Source organism: Ochotona curzoniae, unplaced genomic scaffold, assembly GCF_017591425.1.
Source record: "Ochotona curzoniae isolate NIBS_2020 unplaced genomic scaffold, NIBS_Ocur_1.0 scaffold_2476, whole genome shotgun sequence".
Taxonomy (NCBI): domain Eukaryota; kingdom Metazoa; phylum Chordata; class Mammalia; order Lagomorpha; family Ochotonidae; genus Ochotona; species Ochotona curzoniae.
In genome coordinates, this window is record NW_024467095.1 from 19204508 (window position 1) to 19232431 (window position 27924).

The following is a 27924-nucleotide window of genomic DNA, read 5'->3' on the forward strand; positions in this document are numbered from 1 at the left end:
TTAACAGTGGGGAGCTGGATCGGAAGTGGAGCCATTGGCACTTGAACCAGCATCCATATGGACACCAGTTCATGTCCAGGCTGCTCCATTTCTAATCTAGCTCTCTGCTTGTGGCCTAGGAAAGCAGTGGAGGACAGCCCAAGGCCTTGGGACCCTGCACCCATGGGAGAGAAACTTGAAAGAAACTCCTGACTTTGGATTGGCTCAGCTCTGGCATTGAAGCCATTTAGGGAGCGAACCAGTGAATGGAAGATCTTTCTCTCTGTCTCCATAAATCTGGTTTGCCTTTCCAATAAAAAATATTTTTTTCTTAAAGAACTTTTAGCAATAAAAATCTTTGCTTGAGAGGTTTGACAAGAATAGAGAAGAACAGGCCCAGCGCGATAGCCTAGTGGTTAAAGTCCTTGCCTTGCACATGCCGGGCTCCCATATGGGCGCCAGTTCTAATCCCAGCGGCCCTGCTTCCCATCCAGCTCCCTGCTTGTGACCTGGGAAAAGCAGTGGAGGACAGCCCAAAGCCTTGGGACCCTGCACTTGCATGGGAGACCCGGAAGAAGCTCCTGGCTTGTGACTTCGGATTGGCTCAGCTCCAGCCATTGCAGTCACTTGGGGAGTGAACCATCAGATGGAAAATCTTCCTCTCTGTCTCTCCTCCTCTATATATTCGCCTTTCCAATAAAAAATCTTAAAAAAAAAAAAAAGAATAGAGAAGAAAATCTTTTATGACACTGGTCCCAGCATTGTCACCATTAGTTTAATATTTGCTCCCTGCAAAGACTTGGATCAGGAGTATTACCTCAAGACAGGAGCTGGGGGAGGGTGTGTCCTGCCCCGATCTTATTATTTTTTTCCTTAGGACTGGCAAAGAGCATGCTTACAGGCGACGGTGACTTTCTTCCGCTACTGGAAGGCAGCAATGTCGGGAAAAAGTAACACAGCTGCTCTTACTTTTCCAAAGGATGAAAGTTACAAGGAAATGAATTTGGGTTCAACCTGAAAAAGGACTTTTGCTGTAAATGGCTTCAAGCAGGGGCTGCCGTTAGGGACTGGGATTGGCCACAACAGTAGAAGCCTGTATTCGACGAGTGTAATGTCTCCTCATTATTTAAGACTTACTTGCTTCTCAGTGCTGCCTATGCTGGCATTTCTGGTTCTTCAATTGCAGCTCACATATATGTCTCTCTTCTTTCCAGCAGACTGACTCCCCACCACGCCTGAGGCAGTGGGTTTCCCAAGACGGAAGAGAGCAGCCTTGGTTTTTCTTCTGGTCACTTGGATTTGGTCACATTGTCCCTAAGCTTTTGTCCCCACAAGGTAAGTTTTTCTTTCTGCTGTTCTAAAGAGCCGTGTTTCTACCACTGTTGAAACTGATGATTTTCATGTTTGCCTTTAATTAGCCAACTCACTCATTTACAAAAATATTCAGGAAGTTTAGCTGGAGTGATTATACCTGCATGGCATTCTATGCCGGTGTGGATGAATCCGAGGTCTCAGATGGCATTCTGTACCTATGTGGAATTAGGATCAGCTGAAGGTAGACAGTCATTGCCAAGTCTTCATCATGAATGCTAGGTGGAGCCTGGTTATACCACATCTGACCCTGTTGTTCAGGGTCTACGCAGTGATAGCCAGAGCTTGCGATTTCATATTATTGTCTTAGGGAATAAATGATCTGACATCGAATCCTGGGAGAAGGTCCTGACAGAGCTTTCACTAGGATAAACAAGATGGGGCCCACAGTTAGAGCATGTGAGGCAGTGGAGGGCAGGCCTGCCATGGAGTCACAGGGGAAGAAGTGATGCCATCGGCCCGACTGTTCTCCCTGCCCCACCCTCACCAAGAAGTCCTCCTGCTCAGAGTGCGTGAGTTCCTGGTCCCTTCATTCTCCTCCGATGCTCTAACATCAGACAAGGAGGTGGCAACGCGCTCCTCCCCTGCTCCGCGTCCTCTGGGAGTGCTACACACATGTACATTGTCAGACTCTCAACCGCAATCATTGCCGCGGCCCAGAGCCCCAGCCCCCCAGGGTAAGCCTCCATCTGGTAAACAAGAGGATACAAACCAGAGCATTTCTTCACTAATCAGAAACACTCCCTGAAAGCCAGCTCTTGGAAAAGTCCACACTCCCTCCTCGGCCTCCAGGCTCGATGTCCTCCTCTGCGGGTCTGTCTGCTTGTCACTCAGACCCCCCACCCAGATGGTCATCATGCCAGTTGAACACACTTAGCGTTGGATTCAAATTGGCTTTATTTTCATCGGTCCTATTTCCAAATTCCTGTAATTTCCACTTCACCCAATTAGTGCATTTTGGTCCAGTTGTTCCCAGCACATGGGACAGAGACATCACCCACTCAGAAATAATAGCCTCACTGCTAATAAATTAGATGGTCCCACTGGTAAGGATCAGCTCCAGCCCATTCTTCCAAGGCCTTAATAATTAACATTGGTTAATCTAATATTCAAATTCTATTCTGAAATGAATGCCATCCCAAGGATGAGACGCCTTAAATCTAGTGTCTGGGAAGAGTATTTTGATGGAGCAGTAATAGTCTAGTTCTAATTAAGAGACTGAACAATGCGTGAGTGAATGGCTTTCCCTATTATTTCTCACTCCCCAACTCCAGAAGTGCTTGGACTCCAAGAGGGACTTTGAATACCTTAAGTGATAATAGATATTGTATGACCCTGGCCCTACAAGCACCCCTTCCAAAATATAGACTCCAGGGTGAGAAGTACTGAAGGCCGTGAGTCATGCGACATAAGGAATGGAAGAAGTCCCAGCTCTGTTTGTTTCACTACTTCTCAAACTTACCTGACCATGGATTATTTGATATGAGGTCATGACTGTGGGGTCAGTATGTGGCCAAGATCCAGAAGACCCTCAGTGAACTTCCATTGAATGAATAAATGAATTTTCCAAAACTGTGTGCCAGGAGATGCCGTTATAAAGCAAAGAATGCCAAAGGATGGTAGCAGTAAATGCAAACCTCAGGAGATGTACTTGCTATCAAATGCTGTCCTACCACTTCTTCAAATCATTTCCAAAGTTAATGTGCCCGGAAAGCAGACCCATCTGGATCCAGGTTTAGTCCCACAGACATTTAAACTTCTGGAAAGGAGGGATTATTTAATGCTCAGTGCATACATATTTTTTGAAAGTTAATATTAATTAACATTTATTGAATACCACTTAGTGTCAAGGACTTTTTTTAAGCAGAGAATCAGAGAGAAGGAAACAGAGAGAGACACTCAGATAGAGACTGTGCTCTCACCAGCTGCTTCACTCCCCAGATGCTGAAAATAGCCAGTGGGGGACAAATGCAATCCGGGAGCCAGGAACTCCAGGCTGTCCTCACAGTCATGGGGTCCCAGTGTGTGAGGGACCCCAGGTGATGACCTGCTGCCTGCCAGGGAGCTTGATTGGACATAGGATGGCACTCTGATATAGAATGCAAGTGGTAACTCTAAACTGCTACACTCAACTCTTGCCCCAGATACATCATTTAACAAACAAATGATAGTAGGAGAGAAAACTTCTTCTGCCCAAGAAGTTCTTCAGAGTCATCTGTTCCAGCCCGCATGCTACAGCTGAGTGAGACATACAGAAAGCTGATGTTGGTCGCGAACAAGACTTATAATTACTCTTCTAATTGGATACCTAATGCTGTGGCACTAATCCATCAGATTACATTATTGTCCGCTGCATAGCTGTACCACAGTATTTGTAAAGTAGTTTCTTTAAGCCAACAAACAGTGCATGTATGCATTACCATCACCCTGGAATCTAAATATAAGCAATTATATTAAAAATATGTTTACTAGTATTAACTCCAAGAATGGAAATACTCAAATGTCTAAGGAATTTTTAACTTGAATGCAACCACTTTAGCAATCAGATTATCTGGGGAATTTTTCCCCTTCATTTAATGAAATTGGGTTGTTGATTTATTTATTGGGCTCCCTTTAAATTCTCTGAAAGCTCAGAAGTGCTTGTATCTTTTCCCTTCTGAAATGGACTTGTTCTCTGGGGAGTGGTGGGACATTTGTTTTGCTAGCAGGGTGGCTGATCCCTGACAAACTTCTGGCCTTGTCCTGGTAAGAAAAAGTGGAGAGAAATCATTGGTCCGCTCACTGGTGTGTTGGCTTGGTCTGCGGAAGGCCTGAGGCACTCTCCCCAGTTTTCTTACATTTGCAATGATCAAATCTAAATAAATAAGAGATCAGGTAATATAATTTTAGGAGTAACATTTTGATCTTTATGTCCAGAAATATGTTCCCCAGTTACTACCATCTACAGTTAGATCTTAACAATTCAGATTCAAATTTGACCCTGTCCTTCGTTTCAGAAAACATCAAACTGAAAAGTTGCAAGTTTTGAGTTAGTATTCCAGAGTACAAGCTTAAAGCAGAGAAAATAAGGGCTTCCGTTTTGCCTTCTGTTGGATGTAGAACTATTGGCATATCATGCTGGCCTTTATTTCCTAACGTGAAAAAATGTACTCAATATAATATCTATCTCATAGAAATGTTATAAAAATCCCAATCACAACATTACCTGTATTACCAATTTGTGATGCAACACTTAGGAACTATTTTAACTGTAGTAGGCATTTCTGTCTGTCTTTTTCTTTTGCCACACTAAAAAAAAAAAAAAAAAAAAAAGAAGCTTCTAAACTTCCACTTCCCATCCAGGAGACATTACTGACCAAAGTCTTTAGTGCTTTTCAAGCAGTCGTGCTTTCCAACCTTAAAGGCAAGCCAGAAATAAGGACTTTTGAAAACCAACTAGAATGCCAAAGGGTGCCTGGGTTCGTGAGGGGGAACAAAAAGCAGAAGCAGCAAGCTCTTACTCTGCATTGAAAAAATTAAAAAAAAAAACTTAGGTCACCAACTTTGCAATTTTATGAAGAATCTGTTCAGACTACCTCTATCTATAGCTATTTTCTAATCATTTGGGTAACAGAGAGAAAGAAAAAGCTCTTCTATGCCCTGGTTCTCTCCCAATGACCACAACAGCCAGAGTGGGGCCAGGTTAAAGCCAGGAGCTTTTTGCGGATCTCTCCCTCTTTTTTTTTTTTTTTTTTTAATGGTTTACTTATTTATATTGCAAAGTCAGGTATACGGAGAGGAGAAGAGACAGAGATGAAGATCTTCCATCTGATGATTCTCTCCCCAAGTGACCACAATGGCTGATCCAGGAGCTCTTCCGGGTCTCCTGTGTGGGTGCAGGGTCCCAATGCGCTGGGCTGTCCTCGAATGCTTTCCCAGGCCACAGGAAGGGAGCTAGATGGAAAGTGGGGCTGCCGGGATTAGAACTGGCACCCATGTGGGATCCTGCCATGTCCAAGGCGAGGATTTTAGCTGCTAGGCCATGCCGCTGGGCCCACAGATCTTGTATATGGTTGCAGGGGCTCAAGTACTTGGGCAATCCTCTGAGGCTTTCCCAGGTGCATCATCAGGGAACTGGATCAGAAGAGGAGCAGCCAGGACTTGAACCAGTGCCCATATGGGATTCTGGCATCACAAGTAACAGCTTTACCTGCTACATCACATCATTGGCCCAGAGGACTTTTACTTCTTCATTTTCACTTTTATTAAGTTCACCATGTGGGGGTGGCGGCACTGAGCTATCTTCTGGGAATACTAAATGAATGTGGCATAAACCCTACTGTCCCAGAACTTAAATATACAGAGGCAAATAATTGCAAAAATAGGACCTGACACTGTGGCCTAGCGGCTAAAGTCCTCACCTTAAACGCTCCGGGATCCCATATGGTCATAGGTTCTAATCCCAGCGGCCCCACTTCCCATCCAGCTCTCTGCTTGTGGCCTGGGAAAGCAGTTGAGGACCACCCAAAGTCTTGGGACCTGCACCCACGTGGGAGACCCAGAAGAGCTCCTGGCTCCCGGCTGTGGATTGGCACAGTGCCGGCTCTTGCGGTCACTTAGGGAGTGAATCATCAGATGGAAGATCTTCCTCTCTGTTTCTCCTCCTCTCTGTATATCTGACTTTGCAACAAAAATAACATGCATCTTTTAAAAAAAATTGCAAAAATAATAGCAACAGTACAACTAGGGAGATCGGAGCAAAGGAGGAATCCCAATAGTGCCTAGGCTCTTCCAAGAGATAAACTCAACCAGAGTTAGTCTCCATGAGTTAGACTTTTCAGTTAAGACAGAGAACAGGTGGTAGTCAGGGTTAAAACCCAGGCTCCTGAGCCAGATGATCCAGCTGGGGCACTAACTGTGTGACTTCAGGCGAAACACTTAATGGGATCTGCCTCAGTGTCCTTTGCAAAACTGGAGAAGTAAGGTATCTATTTCCTAGGTTGTTGTGTGACATAAAATGCTTAGAGTAGTGCTTAGCCAAAGAAGACATTATGGAAATGTAAGTAATTATTATTAGCAAGTAAATATAAAAATTAGTCTGGGTCCAAGGCAGTTCAGTTTGACAAAGAAGTCATAAGATAAATAAATCAAATAACTTGCCTACTCATCCAAGTGGTTTGCATGTTTCGCTTTACCTCTGCCGGAACCCAATAACATTAATCAAAAGTGCTTAAGCTACAATCAAGTATCTTATTCTCAGTCTGACCCATAAGCCCATTCATTCATCTAACAGGGCTGAAGCAAATGGTGGTAGGCAAGTTAATTTGACTTCTCTAAGGTCTCAGTCATTTCTATTAGAAAAGGAGAAATTTCTACTGCTTTATCCTGTATGTTTCTCCAGCGCCAACCTTCTCTGTGGCTCTATGACGGTAACCCCATGACTGTGGACGTAAGGCAGTCCTTAAGGTGATGAACTAGAGCGCTTTCAATTCCAAGATGAAGAAAAGAATCAACATTCAGAATTCTAAGCTTTTCTTTGATTGCTATGATTTTATAAGATTAATCTGTGACTCGTTTCTTAGCAATTGAACATAGTATTTATTTATTTATTTATTTTGTGTGTGCATCTTCCAGAGTTGATTTTATTGAGCATTTCTGTAGAGGCTTAGAGGGACAGGAAAGGGTCCCTGAATTCCAATGTTCCCACAAGGCCCAGGCCAAGACTTGTCTGCCGATTTCAGCTCCAGGCAGGAAGTCAGACCTTTATTATGGGTAGAGAGAACTCCAGCGGAACAGAATGCAGTCAGGCGAATTCAGATGATGGTGAAGCAGAAGCCCAAGAGAGTTGGCCATGTTCATGCTGCCCAGGCCCGAATCAATGAATTGGGGCTCCCCTCTCTGCAGATCACGTCCATTAGCCACTGCCGGCATGAAGGGGTCCAGCGGCGTTGACCCAAGCCTGTCCCTGGACTGTGAACCTAGGGTGTGGCTGTGGTGAAGGGAGGCTTTCCTGGGGCCAAATATTTGTTCCTCTTGCTCTTCTTCACTGTAAAGCACAGATGGTTGCTCAAAGTGCTCGGGCACCATCCACATAGCCTCTGGTTATCAGTGCTCCTTTTCAGGTCCTGCATGGCTCCCACCTTACTTATCACAGGGAATAATCGAAGGAATTGCCTCCCAAAAGCCTCGTACAAGTTCGTGTTTTTTTTTTTTTTTTACAGACTTTTTATTTGTGTTTAATATTTACTTACTTTGGGCCTGGCATGATAACTGAATGGCTAAATCCTTGCCTTGCATGCACTAGGATCCCATATGGGCACCAGTTTCTGTCCCAGCTGTTCCATTCCCATTCAGCTGGGAAAACAGTCCAGGACAGCTCAAAGCCTTGGGGCCCTGCACCCGCGTAGGAGACCCAGAAGAAGCTGCTGGCTCCTGGCTTCGGATCAGCTCTGGCTGTTGTGGCCACTCAGGGAGTGAACCAGTGGATGGAAGATCTTTCTGTCTCTCCTTCTCTCTGTAAATCTGCCTTTCTTTCTTTTTTTAAAAAGATTTATTTTATTTTTATTACAAAGTCAGATACACATAGAGGAGGAGAGACAGAGAGAAAGATCTTCCGTCCAATGATTCATTCCCTAAGTGAGCGCAACGAACGGCCAGCTCTGTGCCGATCCGAAACCGGGAACCAGGAACCTCTTCGGGGCTCCCACGCGGGTGCAGGGTCCCAAAGCATTGGGCCGTCCTTGACTGCTTTCCCAGGCCACAAGCAGGGAGCTGGATGGGAAGTGGAGCTGCTGGGATTAGAACTGGCGCCCATATGGGATCCCGGGGCGTTCAAGGTGAGGATTTTAGCTGCTAGGCCACGCCACTGGGCCCAAATCTGCGTTTCCAATAAAAATAAATAAATGTTGTTTTTAAAGATTTCTTTATTTGTACTGGAAAGACAGGCTTTTAAAAAAGATTTTACTTATTTTTGCTTGAGTTACGTTGAGAGAGAAGGAGGGAGGGAGGGACAAGGCAAAAATTTCCATTTGCTGTTCACTCTCCAAATGGCCACAATGGCTGGAGCTGAGCTGGTCTGAAGCCAGGAGCCAGCAGCTTCTTCTGGATCTCCACATAGGGCGGGTTCCAAGGCTTTGGGCCGTCCTCCACTGCTTTCCCAGGCCACAAGCAGGGAGCTGGATGGGAAGTGGAGCAGCTAGGGCTTGAATTAGTGTCCATGTGGGATGCCAGCCATATAGACAGAGATTAGCATACTGAGCCACTTCACCACCCTCTGAAAAGCAGAGTTTTTAGAGAGGGAATAGACAGAAATGACTTCCCCCCACTGGTTCATTCCTCAAATGGCCAAAATGGCTGGAATTGAGCTTCCTCTGGCTCTCCCACATGGGAGCAGTGACCTGAGAACTTGAACCATCTTCTGCTGCCTTCCCAGACAGTAAGCAGAGAGCTGTATTGGAAGTAAAGCAGCTGGAACATGAATCCATATGGGATGCCAGTAGCTCAGGTGAATTAGCCTGTTGGCTACCTTGCCAGAACCTCCTTTTTTTTTTTTTTTTTAATTATATGTAATGCGTAGTCAGAGAGAGAGGGAGAGATGAAAGTTCTCTCTTTAAATGAACACAGGAGCCAGGGCTGGCCAGTCAAAGGGAGAAGGCAAGAGCTTCCTTCATGTCGCCCACATGGCTGCAGCGGCCCAAGGATGCGGGGCCATCCTCCGCTGCTCTTGCAAGCACTCTAGCAGGGAGCTGGATTGAAAGTAGAACACCTAAGTCTTGAACCCATCCCAAACCTAGTATTAAAATTACACTGTGGCTTAACAAGTTGAAAATAGTGCCAGTAAATGGACTTATTTAGGGTGCTGAGTACTGTCTCCTAGGACTGCTGTAGGTCACAAGGATGGGCAGCCCCGCTTCCAATTCAGCTCCCTGCCTGTGGCCCGGGAAGGCAGTCGAGGACGGCCCAGAGCTTTGGGACCCTGCACCCGCGTGGGAGACCCAGAAGAGGCTCCTGGCTTCGGATCGGCATAGCATCGGCTGTTGCGCTCACTTGGGGAGTGAATCATTGGACGGAAGATCTTCCTCTCTGTCTCTCCTCTCTGTATATCCGCCTTTCCAATGAAGAAATAATAAAAATAAATCTTAAAAAAAAAAAAAGGAAAATAGGATCAGAGTATGAGTGGGAGTTTGATAACTAACATGGCTTTCAGTAAGAATTCCCATGGCAAAGAATTCCCTGAAACCCAAGTGAGACAGGAAACAGAACAAACCCAGGGAATCCGATGAACAACAGTCAAGAACCATGAATGGTTTAGAAGCTCTAAAACTAAAAGTTAAAGTCAAAAAACTAAAACTCAGGAGCATTCCATTGTATACTCATCTCATAACACTTTTTATATATAGGCATGATGAGTTCAATGGCAAAGCATATATTGCTTATGTTTTCACAGGTCTTTGAACATTGGAGAATTCCCTTTAACAATGGAAGATAATTTTGATGACAAAATGTGGTAAGTGCTTTGATTTAGCAAAAGCTGAGACTGAGGGTGGGCAATGCCAGGCTAGGTTGAAACACCTTCCAGCACACTCAAGATTCAGGCTGGAAACGGACCTCATAGGAGAACTTTGGGCACTTCCCTTCTACTGCAGCTCCCACTGATGAGTTCCATGCCAGGGCAATGGGCAGAGAGGGCTGGGCAAGGCTGCAGTACTCCTCCGCATGCATGTGGGCTGAGTCTGGGGGCAGGCCAGACCAGGCTAGGCTCCAGCACCCTCTGGTGCTCCCAAGAGCCAGGCTGGGCCACAGTGCATGCAGTGAATGCCAGCACTGGGAGCCAGTCATGTCAGTCAGGGGGTGGGAGATCCAGAGCTGGGAGCAGGCCTAGTAGAGGAACTTGGAGAACTCCTCTTCTAGTCCACAGCTCCCACTGGTGAGTGTAAGGGCTGGGATTGGAGGCAGCCCAGGCCAGGCTGGGCTGCAGCACCCATTGGTGTATGTGTGATCTGGGTCTGGGGTAATGCTGGGCTAGGCCAGTTCACAGCACACAGTGGCAAGAGCCAGAATGGGGCGCAGATCAAGCTAGATTGAACCACAACACTTACCAGCTCACATGAAGGCTGGGAGTGGGCCAAGCTGGGCTAAGCTGCTGCATCTGCTGGTAAATGCTAAGACTGGGTATGGGGCATCTCAGGCTAGGTCACAGCACCTACCAGTACATGCAAGCCCCAGTGATAGGGAACAGGCCTGGTAGGGGAACTTCAGGGACTCCCTTGCTGGATTACTGCATCTACTGGGAGCATGAGAGCTGGAACTGGAGACAGACCACACTGGGCTGGTATATGAAAGCTAGAGGATACAGGACGACGAAGCTAGCGCACAACACCCACTGCCAAGTGCCAGGCTGAACTCTAGTACCCCCTGGCAGGTACAAGATCTGCATCTGAGAGTAGGTCTGGTAGGGGAACTGTGGGCACTCCCCTGCTGGGCTGCAGCTCCTGCTGGTAAACATGAGAGCTAGGGCTAGGGGCAGGTCGGACTGGTCAAGACAGCAGCACCCAGGGGCATACATGTGGGCCAGATCTTGGGAGGGGAGGGTGGGCTGCGCTAAGCTGCAACACTCAAGGGTTTGCGTGAGAGCCAGATGGGATGTGCGACAGATGGGGCTAGGCTGCAGTACATGCTGGTACACACAAAAATCAGGGCTGGAGATGGGTATGGTAGGCGATGGTGTGACCTGTGGTGGGCTGAGATCACCCTAGGCTAGATTTCCTGGAGGATTCTCATGCTAGATTGCTGGACTCAATGCTGGACACAGGGAAAATTATAATATATGTGGTCTGACCTTGGAGTGCATGTGTTGAGACTGGGCCTCCTTAGTTGCTGCTATTTGTTTTTTTAATATTTATTGTATTATGTGACACAATTCAATATAGGCACTGGGATTCCCTCCATCCCTCTCCTAACCCTCCCCCCATGGTGGGCTTCTCCCCCCCCCCCCCCACCACTGCGCAACCACAGTTCAGGTTCAGTTGAGATTCCTTCATTGCAAGCATACACCAAGCACAGAGTCCAGCATCTCATTGTCCAGTCAAGTCCAGCGGCTTTTTGGGGAGACCCTCCCCGGTCCGAAGGCAGAGCCAACAGAGTAGAATCCCAGTCAATTAAAAGCCCCAACATAACATCAACAACAATATGTAACATTAAGGGATAAATTGACAAAGTATTGAACAACCAATTTGTCAGAATTGGATGCATGGTCTTAACAACTTCCTATGACTATTTCAATGACATTTCAACAATTGAGGTGCGAGACAGTGTTAGGAAGGGTGCGCAGAGAAAACTTCCATACCTTGGTGAGGAGTACTTAATCCCCGTGTTCTACCTAGTAAGGTGTGTGTGAGTCCATGCTGACCAAGCCTTCCTTGTTGTCCTCTGCCTATCCATTCCAATTTGTGAGAGAGTGTGTGTATGTGTGTGTGTGTGTTGGGGGGTGCTCTGGAGCGTCCCTCATGGTCGTTGCAGAGAGGGTGGGGACCCGAAGTTGGAGCCAAGTAAGAACCAGAGATAGCTCCTCTCCCTAGTCCCAAAGGGAGTCCACTGTTCTTCTGTTTCTGAAGACCGCTCAGGTTTCCTGGTTGTTGTTCCGATGGCCTTGGATCCTATGATGAAGGATTCAGTTTCTTCCATCCCGTGTGGTAGGTCCAATGGCGGCGGGCAGGGGGGGATGTCCTCTAAGTTCTCGGCCTCCAAAGGCATTCCAGTCCCCCGTGGTCTCTTTGGCAGTTGGGATGTGGTCCTTCGCGCCCGTACTGATAGCCCTTGCTGGGGATCCGGGAGACTCCAGGTTTGGGATACAAGCCTCCTCCTGTCCCCCTGCTCCACTCTGTGGTCCCCCACTGCTCTGTGCACATGACCTCCTGTTAATAGGTTGTCAGGGTCGCTCTTGATTCCCCCTATATATCTTTGGAGTTTTACTGTTGTCTAATGTTGTCTTGAATCTATTGTCTACAAGTTACCTGTTATGTGTCTGAGAGGTTACGCTACATGGCTTCCTCAAACGTTCACAGGAGATGGAAGGTTTCTTTGCTCTCCCGCTCAATTTCTGAGTAGTAAAAGGTTTTGAAAATATATTTGGTTATACAATTTTAAAAGCACATGGGTTGAGACCAAATTAGTTGGTAGAGGTCCATCGGGGGAGGTTTACATCATTGGGAATCTTTAGGGTTGATTCATGTACCCAAAGCCCTGAGGGTTCATCATGGAGCTTCCTAAGCAGCAATCATAGAAACCAAATCCCAGAGCTTCCCGGCCGGGCGGCCAGCAGGCAGATCCTACCGCCAAATGGCACACTGACTGCCCGATACCGACTCCGGACGCACGCATGGTTGAGGCCACCTGCGATCCAGGCATGGGACGCTACTTGTCCCGAGGCCTTCCAGTCCCCGTGCGGAGGCTGGAAGACTACTTCCCCAGGTTCAAGCTCCACCCCCTCCCGGTCCTGCCCCCAGCTCAAGCCCGCAGGCAAGCAGTGAAGCAGTTGGACCCGCTTCACAGAGCTCCTTGGGTAGTCCACGGTGCTCCTGCAGGCCACGTGAGATCCAGGCATGAGACGCTACTTGTCCCAGGGCCTTCCAGCCCCCATGCAGAGGCTGGAGGACTCTTTGGTTTTCTTTTTGCTCCTGCTTGTCGTTTCCTGTTTTGCGCCTGTCGGGGCCTTGGTCTCACCTTTCCACACAGGCAGTGGGAGATGAGCTGAGGCTCCTGGTGGCTCTAGGCGCTGAATCTCATCCATGGCTATGGCCAAAGCCAGGGCGATTTTCATCCAGCGCCAGAGTTGCTGCCATTTGTGCAGTGGACAGCATGCCCAGGTGCACATGGGGGACATGACAGCCTGCTTATCTAGGTCAACAGAGGACATGGAGTGCCTCTTCACAAGCTGGAAAGCTTTGCAGCAGGTGTCTGGGTGTATGGATGCACACAGAGGTGGACTTGGTCAGCCCAAAGACCCTGGAAAGTTGTTCTCAACCCTGGTGCAATGGAGCCGACGACATTGCAGAATTAGCAAAATCGTTCGAGTATCATTCGGATCATTCTTCCTCACAGCGGGGTCTGTAAAGCATCGACAAACGACTGTCTCCAAGCCTCAGGGACTGTTGTTTGACAGCAAGGAATAGCCCCCCCAGGACACAGGAGACAAAAAAATGGGAGCGTTTGTCCCATCCACCTTCCTATAACCTCAACCCTCCCCAACCTAATCGGGGAGCCCCAGGGGTGTGCATCCCTCTCAGCTAAATAACCAATATTAAAAATAAAAATAAAATAATTTCTAGAAAAGGGAAACATTTTCTTAAATAGTGAGATTACTAATTTTACATTAAATATTAAAATTTTTTTTAAGCTTGGTTTATTTTTACTGGAAAGTCAGATATACAAAGAGGAGGAAAGATAGAAAGGAAGATCTTCCATCTGCTGATTCACACCAGTCGGAGCTGAGCCAATTCGAAGCCAGGAATCTGGAACTTCTTCCAGGCCTCCCACGTGGAGGCTCAACGCGGTGGCCCAGCAGCCTGGGTGCTTGCCTTGCTTGAGCCAGGATACCATATGGGCACTGGTTCGTGCTCAGGAGGCCCCATTTCCCATTCAGCTCCCAGCTTGTGGCCTGGAAAAGCAGTCCAGGCCGGCCCAAAGCCTTGGGACCCTGCACCCACGTGGGAGACCCAGAAGAAGCTCCTGATTCCTGGCTTCAGATTGGCTCAGCTCCGGCTGATGAAGCTACTTGGGGAGTAAACCAGCGAATGAAAGACCTTCCTCTCTGTCTCTCCTTCTCTCTGTGGATCTGTCCTTCCAAAAAAATTAAAAATAAATTGTCGCGCCCACGTTTTTTATCGTCCGGCGATAAGACGCAGACGCGAGTGAAGTCTTCTGCGGTAATCTTTATTGCACGCACCAAGATGAGGAGGGAAAGGCTCAGATCCCGGCAGGCTGTCTGCTCTTATGTGCTGACTGGCCCCGCCTCCGCCGATGATAGGTCGGCGTCATGATTACGCAGGGTCCTGGGCGACTGGATTCATCAGTCCCAGTGTTCATGCGCCGGCCACGCCTCAGCTCACTGGGCATGTGCTAGGCGCCTGCGCAGTACCACGAAAGCTACGTCACCAGGAACCAAGGTGTGGCTTTTCCGGCCGGCGCCATTTTGGGTACGGCATGTAGCCAGTACATGCAGATGCGGCTGGCAACAATAAATAAATAAATAGAAGAAATAGAATGCCCAAATAGTCTGCTGTTGTGTTTTTGTTTATATAGTCTTACAACAATGATGAAGTTGAATCCAAGCTTTCCCTCCAAGGGTACCCCACACCTCGAGGACTCGTCCTGAGAATTCTAACTAGTGTGGAAGGAATAAAATCATCAGTGTCGCACCAATTCTGCCAGAGAAGTGGAAAAGAGTACTTTCCTCTGCTTACTGCATGAGGTTATCATGACTTTGTACCAAAACTTGCCAAGCATATCATGTGGAAAAAAATTAAAAGTTTTAAGCCAATATCATTCGTAAACATACATGCAAAAAATGCCAAATAAAATATTGCCAAACTAATTCTAAAAATGTGTAAAACATCTGATGCATAACAAGCAATGTGAGTGTATGCTATGAAAGTTTAGCAAGTTTACTTCAAAACCAGTGCAGTTCAGCCCTTGACAAAATAAAGGAGAAAATTATCATTTTAATAAATACATTCAAGTGTTTGATTAAGTTGACTATGCAAGGGGACTTGTATAGCACAGAAGTTTAAACTACCACTTGCAATGCCAGCATTTCGAATTAGAGCACCCTATCCATGCTGTGTTTTCCATATCTGCGAAGCCCGCAGAAGATGGCCCAACGGCTCAGGGCCCTGGCACCCACACGGGAAATCAGGATGCAGTCCTTGGCTCCGGCCATCATCCTGGCCCAGACCTGGCTATTGTAGGCATTAGGAAAATGAGTCAACAGAAGGAAGACCTCTCTCTCTCTTTCTCTCTACTTGCTGCTTTGCCATTTAGATAAGTAAATAAAACTAAAAACAAAAAAATAGGGACCGGTGCTTTGGCATAGTGGGTAAAGCTGCTGCTGCAGCCCCAGCATATCCATATGGGCACTGGTTTTGTTCCTGATGCTCCACTTCTGATCATATGTGCCTGGGAAATCAATGGAAGATGGCCCAAATACATGGGACCCTGCCCGCATGTGGGAGACCTGGAAGAACCTTCTGGCTCCCAGCTTCAGACCAGCCCAGTTCTAGCCATTATGGCCTTTTGGGGAGTGATTACAGCTTTCAAATAAATAAAGACACCTTTTTAAAAAAATAAGTTAAACAAATACACATATACTTAATGGAGAAATATTGAAAAAATTCCCTTAGAAGTTGGAACTGAGGGAAGCTGCTTCCTTCCTTCCTCTTTCCTTCCTTCCTCCTTTGTTTCCTCCTTTTCTTCTTCTTTCTCTTTCTTTTTAAATTATTTTTTAAAATTCCACTTATTATCATCGTCATCATCATCATCATCATTTTATGATGCAGTTCCATACGCCCTGGGATTCCTTTATCCCCTCCCCAAGTCCCTCCCCTATCACTGAGTTCCCCTTTATTATTACTGTAGTGTAGTTTTTCATACACAGTCATACGTCCATCCACTGCTTTCCCAGGCCACAGGCAGGGAGTTGAATGGGAAGTGGAGCAGCCAGGACACGAACCCCTATTGGATGCTAGCGCTTGCAGGCAGAGGACCAGCCAGTTGAGCCATCACACCAGTCCCATACAGAAAAAAAAAAAAAATTAATCTCTGCCACATATAGGTTGTAGACAGAGCACGCCTTCTAGGTCCCTGCCACAACAGGGGCTAAGCCTCTGTTCTTATATTGAGGGATATCTGTGGTTCTAAAGAGAGCCAGGACAGCAGAAGACTTACACATTTTAACAGTGGGCTTACTCATGCAGATCAGCTGAGCATTTATGCCTCGCCCATCTTGCAATCATCCCCCTTTGGCCAATTTCCAAAAGGTGTGCCTTTGGACTTGCCCTGTGGCAGCCAGCCTGCTGGGTCTTGTGGATATGTGGTACACACCGGACTTACCCTTCCTGCCCTCCAGGACTGACTGTCCTATTCATGCTCAACTCCCCACCGCATCTCGGCATCGCAGGCTCTAACCCCATGATTGTTCCTTTGAACCGAGGAGGGGAAATTGTTCTACTCCCAAATGTCAACAAACTAGAAAGTTCCTAAGGAGAAGGGGCAAGATTATTTTTAATTAATGCCTGCCCACTAAATGTTACTTCATTTTGTTCCTGCAATAAACCTTAAAGGTCAGTATCCTTACCCCCATTTTACAAATGAGCAAATCCAGACATGGACTAATCAGGTCACAGTCAGCTGGCGGTGGCAGAGACGAAGCCACCATCCAGGTTGCTTCACTCCAAACTCATTTCAGCCTTTAAAAGCTGTGTGGCTCCTCTAAGGAGTGATTATTTTATTTACTCAATGGTTCAAACCAGAGATTATATAAAATTCACATGATGAATCTAACTGCTGTTTTCAAAATGTGCTCATGCTGTGTGTGTGTGTGTGTGTGTGTGTGTGTGTGTGTGTTGTCTTGAAGGTGCATGGCTGAGAACAATTCCCGTTTTGTCTGGTAACCTACTTGAGCATTCACAATGGATTTAGTGGAGCGATATCTTTTATTTGGTTCTTTCGATTCTTTTTACCCCTCTTTTGTTTTCCACCAAATCGGTTACATTTGAGAGAGGCTTCTTTTGAAAGAGATCTCTTTCTGAGTTTTTTTTTTTGCAAAAGGAACAATTTCAGTGCAGCCAAAAAAGTATAAAGGGAAACTATTTTAATTTTTTAATCCATGCCATTATTAGCTCTCCTTGCAGCAGCTTCTTCTAATTATGCAGAAGTGCACACATCTGACACAGCTCCTGGCCCTGACTCATGACTTACTAATGAGATCATATTTTTCATTACAATTCCAAAATCCCATCAATCTTTTCTTAATTATTTTTAAGTGAATTTGCTGCTTTAGAAAGGAAAGGGCGTATGTGGCACTAGCAGGAACTAAGAAAGTTTCATGCGATTTCAATTTCAGAAACTTTGTTGGCAGGATGGCCTATGACTGTTGCCAGTGTTAATAAATCACATTTCGATGTCGAGGAACGGGTTTAATGCCACAGCCTCCCCCCAGCCCTCCCCCCCGCCCTCCCGCCATGCAGCAGAGCTCACTCTCAGATTCAAGAATCAGAACTTAAGCACTGCTACAGCGAGGCGCCTTCCAGAAACCCCTGCCAACACTTATCATAGGCATTGGTGGGACCAGGGAAAACATTCAAAGGTTTAACAGCAGATCCTAGCTGTCACACTGAAGCCAGCTCTGCCAGACTGAGGCCTCCGACAGGATCTTCAGAGGCCCCAGGAGACACCTGGAGAGGACACAGAGCAAGCGGATTTGGGGGGCTGGGGACAGATGAACCAGCATCTATTTAATGACTCATACAGAGATGTATTTAAATCTTTTTATATGCAGCTTAATACAGGCATCTACCAGTACCCACCCTACTTACATCAGCCCAGGGATCCCAAAAAGTGCTGCCTCCTAAACCTGTATTCAAGTCTCCTTTTTATTTCTCTTTAAACAATTTAAAATACAGTTTTAAAAAAATGTATTGGGGCCAGTGCAATGACTCAGTTGGCTGATCCTCCACCAGCCAGTGTTGGGATCCCATGTCCTGACTGCTCCACTTCCCATTCAGTTGCCTGCCTGTGGCCTGGGAAAGCAATAAAAGAAGGCCCAAAGCCTTGGGACCCTGTACCCAAATGGGAGACCCAAAAGAAGCTCCTGCTCCTGGCTTCAGATTGACTCAGCTCTGGCCATGGCAGCCACTTGGGAAGTGAACCAACAGATTGAAGATATCTCTCTTTCTCTCATTCTCTCTCTCTGCCCTTCTCTGTAAATCTGCCTTTCCAGTAAATCCAAATAAAAAACATTTGTTTGGGTTTATTGGAAAGGCAAAGTGACAGTGAGAGACCAATATAGAGATTTTTTTCCTTCACTGATTGACTTCATAAATATCTACAAGAGCCATGATTGGGCCAGGTAGGAGCTGGGAGCACAAACTCCATCCGGGTCACTCACATGAGTGACAGGAGCCCAAGCACTCAGCACATCGCTTGCTGCCTCATGGAACTGGGCCTCGGATCCTGACTCCCCAGGAGGGGCTACAGGCATCCCAGGCACTCTCCCGACAGCCGACCCCCATCCCCATTCCTGAAGTCTCCATTTGAGTTGTAAAGAGCGTGAAGGTTGAGGGTGATATTTTTTCAGTTTTATCCAACATTCTGTATGAACTTTCATAATAAGCGCTCCCAGTTGCTTTCCACCCCATTTTCAAGTCTTGGCTGCAATAGAAAATGATGCCTCAGTGCTCAGGGAATAAAAAGCGGGCATCTACCCCAGTGCTCAGGGAACAGGAAGAAGGCATCTGCCCCTGGTGCTCGGATAATAGGAAGTGGGCATCTGCACCAATGCTCAGGCAGTAGACCCTGCAGACTCTGCCTGGCCTCACCGAGGTGTGTAATGAGGCAAAACCAAAGCTGTGGCAGTGAATTTGGTCATCTTTGCACTCGTTGGTCGTTCTTCTCCATAGTAACTTTTGCATTATTCCCGTGAAATCGAGGACTTCAAAAATGAAATTCTAGTTATCTGATTACAAATTTAAATGGTTTAATTTAATTTTTAAAATTTAAAGCAGATGTTTCGTGACAACATCAGTTTTGTAGTTCTTGAAGGTTCTAGTAACCCCTTATAAACAGTAGGGTGGGAAGTATCATTTTGTTCTTAGATCTGTTTAAATGAAATCCATGAAATTTCTTCACCATTGGAAAGGCAGATATACAGAGAGGAGAGACAGAGAGGAAGATCTTCCGTCCAATGATTCACTCCCCAAGTGAGCACAATGGGCTGATGCTGTACCGATCCGAAGCCAGGAGCCTCTTCCGGGTCTCCCATGCGGGTGCAGGGTCCCAAGGCTTTGGGCTGTCCTCGACTGCTTTCCCGGGCCACAGGTAGGGAGCTGGATGGGAAGTGGGGCTGCCGGAATTAGAACCGGTGCCCATATGGGATCCCGGGCATGCAAGGGAGGACCTTAACCACTGCGCCACCGCGCCGGCCCGCATAGATATTTCTTTAAATGTGCAGGTAAAGGGGGGCCTTCAAGGAAACGGGCCTAACCAGGGAAGACGCTAGGCCTGGCTGCAGGGGGCTCTCATTCACAAAATCCACCTGATTCCCTGATCTTGGCAACTTTATTATGATTGTTTTGATGATGCTGATGATGATGATGATGATAAACAGAGACAGATTCTCCATCTGTTGGATCACTCCCCAAATGCCCACAACAGCTGGGGTTGGGCCAGGCTGAAGCCAAGGCTCTTCCTTCAACCCAGGTATCTTCTGTGGGTGGCAGAGGCTCAACTACTTCAACTGCTTCAGCGCTCACCTGCTTTGACAGCTGTGATCTGAGCTGCTCCAACATCAGCCTCTTGTCTTTGTGTTCCTTCTGGTGGATTTAGTTAACTGAAAGTCAGGAAGAAGGGAGACAGAGAGAGAAGACAAGAAAGGTGGCTTTTTAAAAATTGCTTCATAATAGTTTTGTGTTTGATGATGCATACATAATCAGAACGGACAGGTGTTCCGTCCACTGGTTCCTTGCCCTCCAAATGCCTGCATGCGACCACCAGGGCTGGATAGCCCAAACTCAGGAACCTAGAATTCCATCTCACTTTCCTTACGTGCTTGGCAGGGGCTCAAGTTTTTGTTCATTTGTATGTTTTTGTTTTGTTTTATTGGAAAGTCAAATATGCAAAGAGGAGAGACAGAGAGGAAGATCTTCCATCCACTGGTTCACTCCCCAAGTGGCCACAACAGCCAGAGCTATGCCGATTCGAAGCCAGGAGGCAAGAACCGGGTTTCCCACTTCCGGGTCTCCCACACAGGTGCAGGGTCCCAAGGCTTTGGGCCGTCCTTGACTGCTTTCCCAGGCGACAAGCAAGGAGCTGGATGGGAAGCAGGGCTGCTGGAACACGAACCGGCTCCCATATGGGATCCTGACGCATGCAAGGCGAGGACTTTAGCCACTAGGCTACTGAGCTGGTCCCTAAGTATTTTTTGAGTCCCAGAACCATCAGCAGGAAGCTGGGACAGCAAACTAGTTCGGACTCAGACCAGCCACTCTGAGGTGATGTGGAGGTGTCCCAAGTGGTGGCTTCACCTGCTATGCAACAATGTCCACCCTACCCCGTGTTTCCTTTTTAAGGTGTGTCAGTGTTATTCATTATGCTTTGTACCTGTTTCTTCCCATATCAGTGCTCAGTTCTGTTTGCAGAAGTGTTCTAGGCTGACACTGTTCAGGGCCTTGAGAGGAAAGCCAGGTGTAACAACACAGGTCATTTCCCTCCCATGAAAGCAAAGCGTGAGCCCACAAAAGCAGCCCAGCGCCTGTCAGTAGGAATGTGACCCATCACCTAGTGACATCATGGCAGGGTGCAGGAGCCATTCAGATTTCATGGGCCAGACCCAGCCTCTAAGACCCTTGCTCCCCATTCCATGTATTAGAATGGAATAATTCAGCTGAAAAAAAAATACTGAAGAAAAAAAGTAAGGAAAATCAGAGCATGGGGGCAGCTGGGGCCAGCACAGAGCCCAGAGCCAGGCATAAAGGGCCATTGTGCCCGCGCTCCTCAGCTTGCCACCGAGGCCTTGGCACCCCCAAAGCGGAGGAGCCAGCAGTGATCTGCTTTCTCTGGGGGAGATCCTTGGATCAAGCCTGAATAAAGAACAACTTGGAATGAGGTGGGGGAGAGGGAAGAAAGGCAGAGCTAACGGGCAGTGGAGTGTGCGAGAAGAGCTGGGGCAGAAGGAAGGATGCAGGGAAACACAGCCGCCCTTACTAAGCTCTGGAGGGCTCCCCTTCCGCCCCTACAAGGACCAGTCCAAAGCTCATTTGGGCAGCTGTCAAACAGAAAGAACAATGCTTCAAATAACTAATCACCGATTATGTTCTTGCAGGAAAGAGAAAAATGGAAGAGAAACTTAAAATTCCTTGCCTTGGTAATGGTCCCCAATTATGAAGCCACAACTTCAAGGCTCTGTCACTCATTGTATAAGATTGTGCAAGGCATGAAACAGAGGAAATGGAAGCTCTCTGCAAGGGAGCTCTGGTGCACCATTGTTATTTACTTACTTACATCTTGAGTAACAAAAGCAATTCCTTCGCAGCATCCAGGTTTGGTTGTCATCCCATGCCTTCTCTCTGACCGTTGCTAGGGAAGTTGGAGCGGAGGTAGGAACGAGATTTGTTCAGCTGAAATGTACTGGGTGACGCTCAGCATCCACAGTCTGGGGAATGTTTTTGACCTTGAGCTCCCCTCCCTTATATCACCCGCCCTCAACTCAACCCCTGCCCTCCGGCAGCAGTCCCTGGAGCCACTCTTAATTTTCCCAGGGAAAATCCAGTTCATCCTAGGCCTTTGGTTTGCCCTTAGAAAAAGTTGGGGATCTGAAAGACTAGCACTATCAAAAAAAAAAAAAAAGTGTTGGGAAGAAGGAGCTGGCACTGCTAAATGGAGAAAGTTTCCAGCAGCTTAATCCATCTTGCACAGAATCATTAATCAGGTGCAAAACTCCTAAAAGGAGCAAAACTAGGACCAGCTCTCTTTCCAGAGGCTGGATTTTTGTTTCCAATTCCTTAGTGTCTTTGTATCAAGGCCGATCCAAGCCAGCCAGTTAAGAGCCACCTGTTCTTGTCCCCTCCCATCTCGCTGACCTCGGAAGTGAGAGGAGAAACGATGGGAAACCCGGACAGCTGCTTCGACCCCCTCCCCCACAAAACAAGCAGCCCCGTTCTAGGAATCAGGCCAGACCCTGGCAGCCGCTTTACTCCCTGTGAGAAGTGCTTCTGTAAGCACATTAACTCTTTCATTCATTGAACAGTTCTCTCACTGAACTGAAGATGAAGTCAGGGACAAAGAAGGACCTCACAGAGCAAGCCCGGGTCTCAGTGTTCCAGGCGGCTGAAGGTCATGACAAAGATTGCTCAAGGTCATGACAGAGACATGGTGGCCAGCCTCTAAGATGGACCCTGATGATTCCTGCCCTCCAGTGTCCGTGTCCCTGGAGTTCCCTACCACTGTGAGGAGAGAGAACCTAAGGAGATGCTGTGGAAGTGGAGACTGCCAGGGGTAGGTCATCTCAGACCTTGAGGCTCCAGATAGCTTGCTCTCTCCTTGCTCTGCTGGGGGAGCCAGCTGTCACATCGCAGGGCTACCTAGGCAGCCCCGATCTGAGGCCTCCGATCAACAACGAGCCGTGTGAGTGGCCTGTGGATGACTCAGGTGACAATCCCTGGCTCCTGCCTTTGGCATGACCTTGTCTTGGCTTTTATAGCTGTATGGGGAGTGAACCAGTGTATGGAAGATCCCCCTCTCCCTCCCTCTATCTTTCTCTAATATTACCTTCCAAATAAACAAGCAAACACATTAAAAAAAAAAAAAAAAAAAAGGAAAGATGAGGTTGGAGTTGTAGCATAGCAAGTTAAACCACCACCTGTAATACTAAAATCCCTTTTGGTTACTGGTTCTTGTCCCAGCTGCTCCACTTCATATCCAGCTCCCTATTAATGTCCCTAGGAAGCAGCAGAGAATGGCCAAAGTACTCCAAATTCTGCACCCACATGGGAGATCTGGAAGAATCTCCTGACTCTTGGCTGTGGCCTGGAGCAGCCCCTGCCACTGTGGGCACTTGCGGAAGGAACCAGCAGATGGAAACTTCTCTCTTTCTCCTTCTCTTTATAGCATGAGCTTTAAAATAAATAAGCCTTTTTAAAAATGGACATTTGGTAAAGGTTTTATTCAGTTGACTGCAGAAGGGGAGCACAACTCCAGAATCAACTGAGTTCCACTCTGAGCCGTGGAGACGTGACTGGGTTTCTTGTTTTCTATGATTTTTGTAAGACAGAGACAGAGAATTTCAGCCAGGAGCTGGTCTCCCGTCACCATGGCCACTCAGGGTCCACATTAACAAGAAGCTGAAATCAGGAAGCAGAGACCAGCATCAAATTCAGGTGCTCCAGTATGGCCTGCTTGGGAGACCCTGAAAAAGCCCCAAGCTCCTGGCTTTGAATCAACGCAGCTCCAGACATTGTGGACAACTGAATGAGAGGGGAACTTAACACAGACAGTGTGTCTGGGCAGGAGGAGGCAGCTTTTTAGGCCAGCATCAAGCAGCCCATGTTTAAATATCAGGCTAGAGCATTCCTGACAGAGGGAGCAGCCCTGGCAAAGGGCCCACATGGGAAGAAGCCCTTGACTGGGTCTAAATAGGAACCTGGTCAGGACCCGCACTGTGGCTCAACGCTCACCTTCTAGTGCTGACATCCCACATGGACACCAGTTTATGTCCTGGCTGCTCCACTTCCCATTCACTTCTGTGCTTATGGCCTTGAAAAGCAGTGGAAGATGGTCCAAAGCCTTAGGACCCACATGGGAAACCTAGAAGAAACTCCTGGCTTTGGATCAACCTCAGCTCCAGCCATTACGGCTTCTGGAAGTGAACCAGAAGATAAAAGATCTTTTTGTCTCCCTGTCTCTGCTTCTTTGTTAAATCTGTCTTACAAATACCATACTAATAATAGTGATAATGATAATAATAATCTAGTCACGCAGCACCCCCCCCCCTTTTTTTTATTGGAAATTCAGGTTTACAAAGAGGAAACACAGAGATAAAGATCTTCTATCCACTGGTTCACTCTCCAAATGACTGCAATGGCCGGAGCTGAGCCAGTCCAAAGCCAGAAGCCTGAAACTTTTTCAGTTCTTCCCATAGGTGCAGGATCCCAAGGCTTTGGGTCACGTTCTACTGCTTTTCCAAGCCACAAGCAAGGAGCTGGATGGGAAGTGGAGCATTCAGGGCACAAACTGGCACCCATATGCGATCCTGGCAGATGCAAGATAAGAACTTTAGCCACTAGGCTACTGTGCTGGGCCCTACGCAGCACCCTTGAAAGTCTCTCCTGTGGGCAAGCAAGTGCCAGGATGGGTCTCAGCTTACCTAGCCTATGTGAGGGGCAGCAGGAGTGTGGTTTCAGTGCATGTCTGGAGACTCAAGACCTCCCTTGGGTTCAGCCGATGCCTGAGACCCTTCTGTCTCTACCGCACCTTGGGACCCCCGCGGACCCATGCAGTTGGCAGCAGGCCAGAGCCCTCTGGGTATTCCCCCACCCCAACCCCCAGCCTCTTCTGGTAATTTGGGTACTTTCCAGTAACTTGGTCACGTCCTCCTCCTGCCCACCCCAGCCCATACCCATCTTGTGGTAAATTTGTGAGGATAGTCTTATAATAAACACTCAGGGTGCGGGTGAGTTGCGTAAGTTGTGGTAGGTTACAGTGCCACCTGGCAAAGTATATGCCAGTTGTACTGGTGGCTAGGCTTACAATATGAAACAGATGTTTATATCCAAAAGAAATATTGTTACTACCCTGAGGCTTGTTGCCCTGGACCCAGCCTACATAAGCTTGTACTTGGTTGTTAATCAATGGACAAGTTCACCGTAACTGTCTCTGGTGCTTCTCTATTGAGAATGCTGTACCGTGTTACCTGGGTGAGTGGTCTACAGCCGTGATCCCCTGCATCCTCCTGTTGTCTCATCCCAAATCCAGATCCTATTCAGGGAGCCCATAAGTTTGCCCAGGTCACACTGACTGACGCATTTCACTGGTTTCCTATTATTCTTCAGATAAAGAACAAAATCCTATATGTAGCTGTGTAGGCCTGTGGATTTGATTACTGCCCGCCCTGGATCTAACCTCACACTTACTCTTCCACATTCCCTCTGCTTGCTTTGGCTTACAGAAGCCAAGCGTTCTCGCACCCAGGCCTTTGCATGTGCTGTTCCCAGAAGGTTTCTTCATCTCTTCTCCACAGATTAGTTATCCTTCGGAGAAATGCAGGTGCTATGACGCCTTGTGCGGCACACACCACAGCATTACTCTGTCTTTGAGTATCACATACGTTGGAACATATTCCTTAGCATGTTTTCTAATTACATATTAGAGATTCTTTTGCTGCTGCACTTCTAACCCAGCTTCCTGCTAATGCACCTGGGAAGGCAACAGAAGACAGCCCCAGTTCTTAGGCCCCTACCACCCATGTAGGAGAAGATGTTGGCCATTTGAGAAGTGAGCAGTTCATTGTAAGACCTTTCCTCTCTCTCTCCTTCTCTCTGTCACTCTTACCTGTCAGATAAGTAAAATAGATCTTTAAATGGGAAGGGGGGGGGGAACCTCACTCTTAAAAGTATTTAGGGCCCGGCGCAGTGGCGCAAGTGGTTAAGGTCCTTGCCTTGCACGCCCGGGATCCCATATGGGCATTGGTTCTAATCCCGGCAGCCCCACTTCCCTTCCAGCTCCCTGCCTGTGGCCTGGGAAAGCAGTCGAGGACGGCCCAAAGCTTTGGGACCCTGCACCCGCGTGGGAGACCCGGAAGAGGCTCCTGGCTTCGGATCGGCATAGTATCGGCCCGTTGCGCTCACTTGGGGAGTGAATCATCGGACGGAAGATCTTCCTCTCTGTCTCTCCTCTCTGTATATCCGCCTTTCCAATGAAAAAATAATAAAAATAAATCTTTAAAAAGAAAAGCTGCCTGCATCAAAGCGGGAAAACTGCCAAAGGAGGCATGGACTTGCCCAAGTGATGGCACTGCCAATCCGGAGCAGGGAGTCAGGACCATGCTCCTAGACACCCCAGTCAGGCGCCCATCTCAGGGTGCACGTGTGCATTCTGCCTGGCACGTGTGAGCTGTGATCACATGTGTGAATGCTGGACTCACAACCCCAGCTGCATCACCTGGGAGCTGGGCAGGCTTCGCTTCAGTTTCTCATTTATAAAATGGGAATGACCACAGAATACTCCTCGTTGGGATTTCTTAAGATTAAATTTGTTGATAAATGTAATCCCAGACATTGCCTGCCATACGACAATAGCAGTTAATGATGGAATGATGAAAATGTCCTCTCTAAAAGTAAGAGAATTTTACATACACAAGTATGCGAGCACGTTGCCTCTCTACAGCAGCCTACCTGAATACATCCTCTGTCTGCCTGCTAGGGTACACACTCATTATCATCTTCACTTCTAATGGATTTTTTTTATATATGTGTTTTCTCATTTCTATCCCTTTTAAAGAAGAAAAAAATGTTTTGTCTTTTTATTTGAAAGGCGAATTGTCTGAGAGATTTTCCACGTGCTGATTCATTCTCCAAGTGCCTGTGAGGGAGTTAGGGCCGGTCCAGGCCAGGGGTCCCAAGGGTGACAGGACCCAGTGCCTACATTGTCAGGTGGCACCTCCCAAGGTGCATGCTACCAGGAAGCTGGACCAGCAGAGGGGCAAGGCTCAACTCTGGAGGCTCAGATTTGGGACCACAGCCCCACACACCCTCCTTCTTTCCTTAAATATGTATGTGAGACAACTCCAAAGAGGAACAGAAATGGTTTCACAATTTTCCGATGAGCCTTACATGGTGTTATTTGCCAGAACAACATGAATGCACACATTCTTTTGGAGAAAGGGTTCCAGTGCACCGGAAACCTACAGAAAGTCACATGTCGCTGTCCCGCCCTCGCCTCTCTCGCCATCCCTTTCGAGAGGCGATCCAGTTCCTCACTTCCTGCCTTCCTTGCAGTCCGCTCTCTGTGCCCTTATACAACTTCTCCCAAGCTTTTATTTTTATATAAATAAAACTGTTTACTCTTTTCTAGTTGTCCCACTTAATACAGCCTTCCTTATCAGTAGACATACATACATATTCCATTACTTATTATTCCTAACAATTGTCAGTAGTGTTGCAATCACTGCTTTCTCCACTCACAATCTGAAGGCACGTGTTTTTATTTTTTTTGCTGTGGCCAACAAAGCTGTAACAAACATTCTTGTGCATCTATAACGCCATCATTATGTTTCAAAATTTATTTATACCCTGCTTACTACCAAAAAGGATTTAAAATAGCTAAAAATTATTTTTCAAGCTGAATCCAAATCAAAGAAGTGCCAGTTGTGAATTTAGATGACAAAGAGGGAGGGGGAATCAAGCTAATGTCAGAAAATTTAAAAGTGAATTAAGCTAAAATGCTAATTGTGAGAGGGTAAAACAGATGGGGTTTTGTAATATGTGATCCAAGGGTTTCTGGAGACACTTATGTTTGAATTAGAGGATGCAGCATGCGCCTTCCTGGCAGCAAAAATTGAAAGCAAAATGATGTTAAATTGATTTTTCCCCCAAACAATTACTCCCACCAAATCTTCTTTCATCATTCTATTTTTATGTGCCAACCAGAATGCTGAATGTATTTGAAATAAGTGGATTTTTTTAACGAAGTTGTTATTTATATATATTTTCCTTTTTTTATGTTTTTGTATCTTTTCCTATCTTTGCATTTCTAGTGTCAACACTCCCCTGGGTATTAGAAGCCTCATGAGAACTTGTCTTGTCCTCCATGGAAACCAACATGGAAGAACCA

General features: G+C 47.0%; 1 long non-coding RNA gene and 1 other non-coding gene across 2 annotated transcripts; one reads left to right on the forward strand and one right to left on the reverse strand.

Annotated features, from left to right (window-relative positions):
• Positions 1-1263: 1263 nt before the first annotated feature.
• LOC121170975 lies at positions 1264-27924 on the forward strand. The gene is made up of 3 exons (XR_005886073.1): positions 1264-1314; positions 9776-9835; positions 27848-27924. It is a non-coding gene; the product is annotated as an uncharacterized LOC121170975 (long non-coding RNA).
• LOC121171052 lies at positions 13028-13152 on the reverse strand. The gene has a single exon (XR_005886093.1). It is a non-coding gene; the product is annotated as a small nucleolar RNA ACA64 (small nucleolar RNA).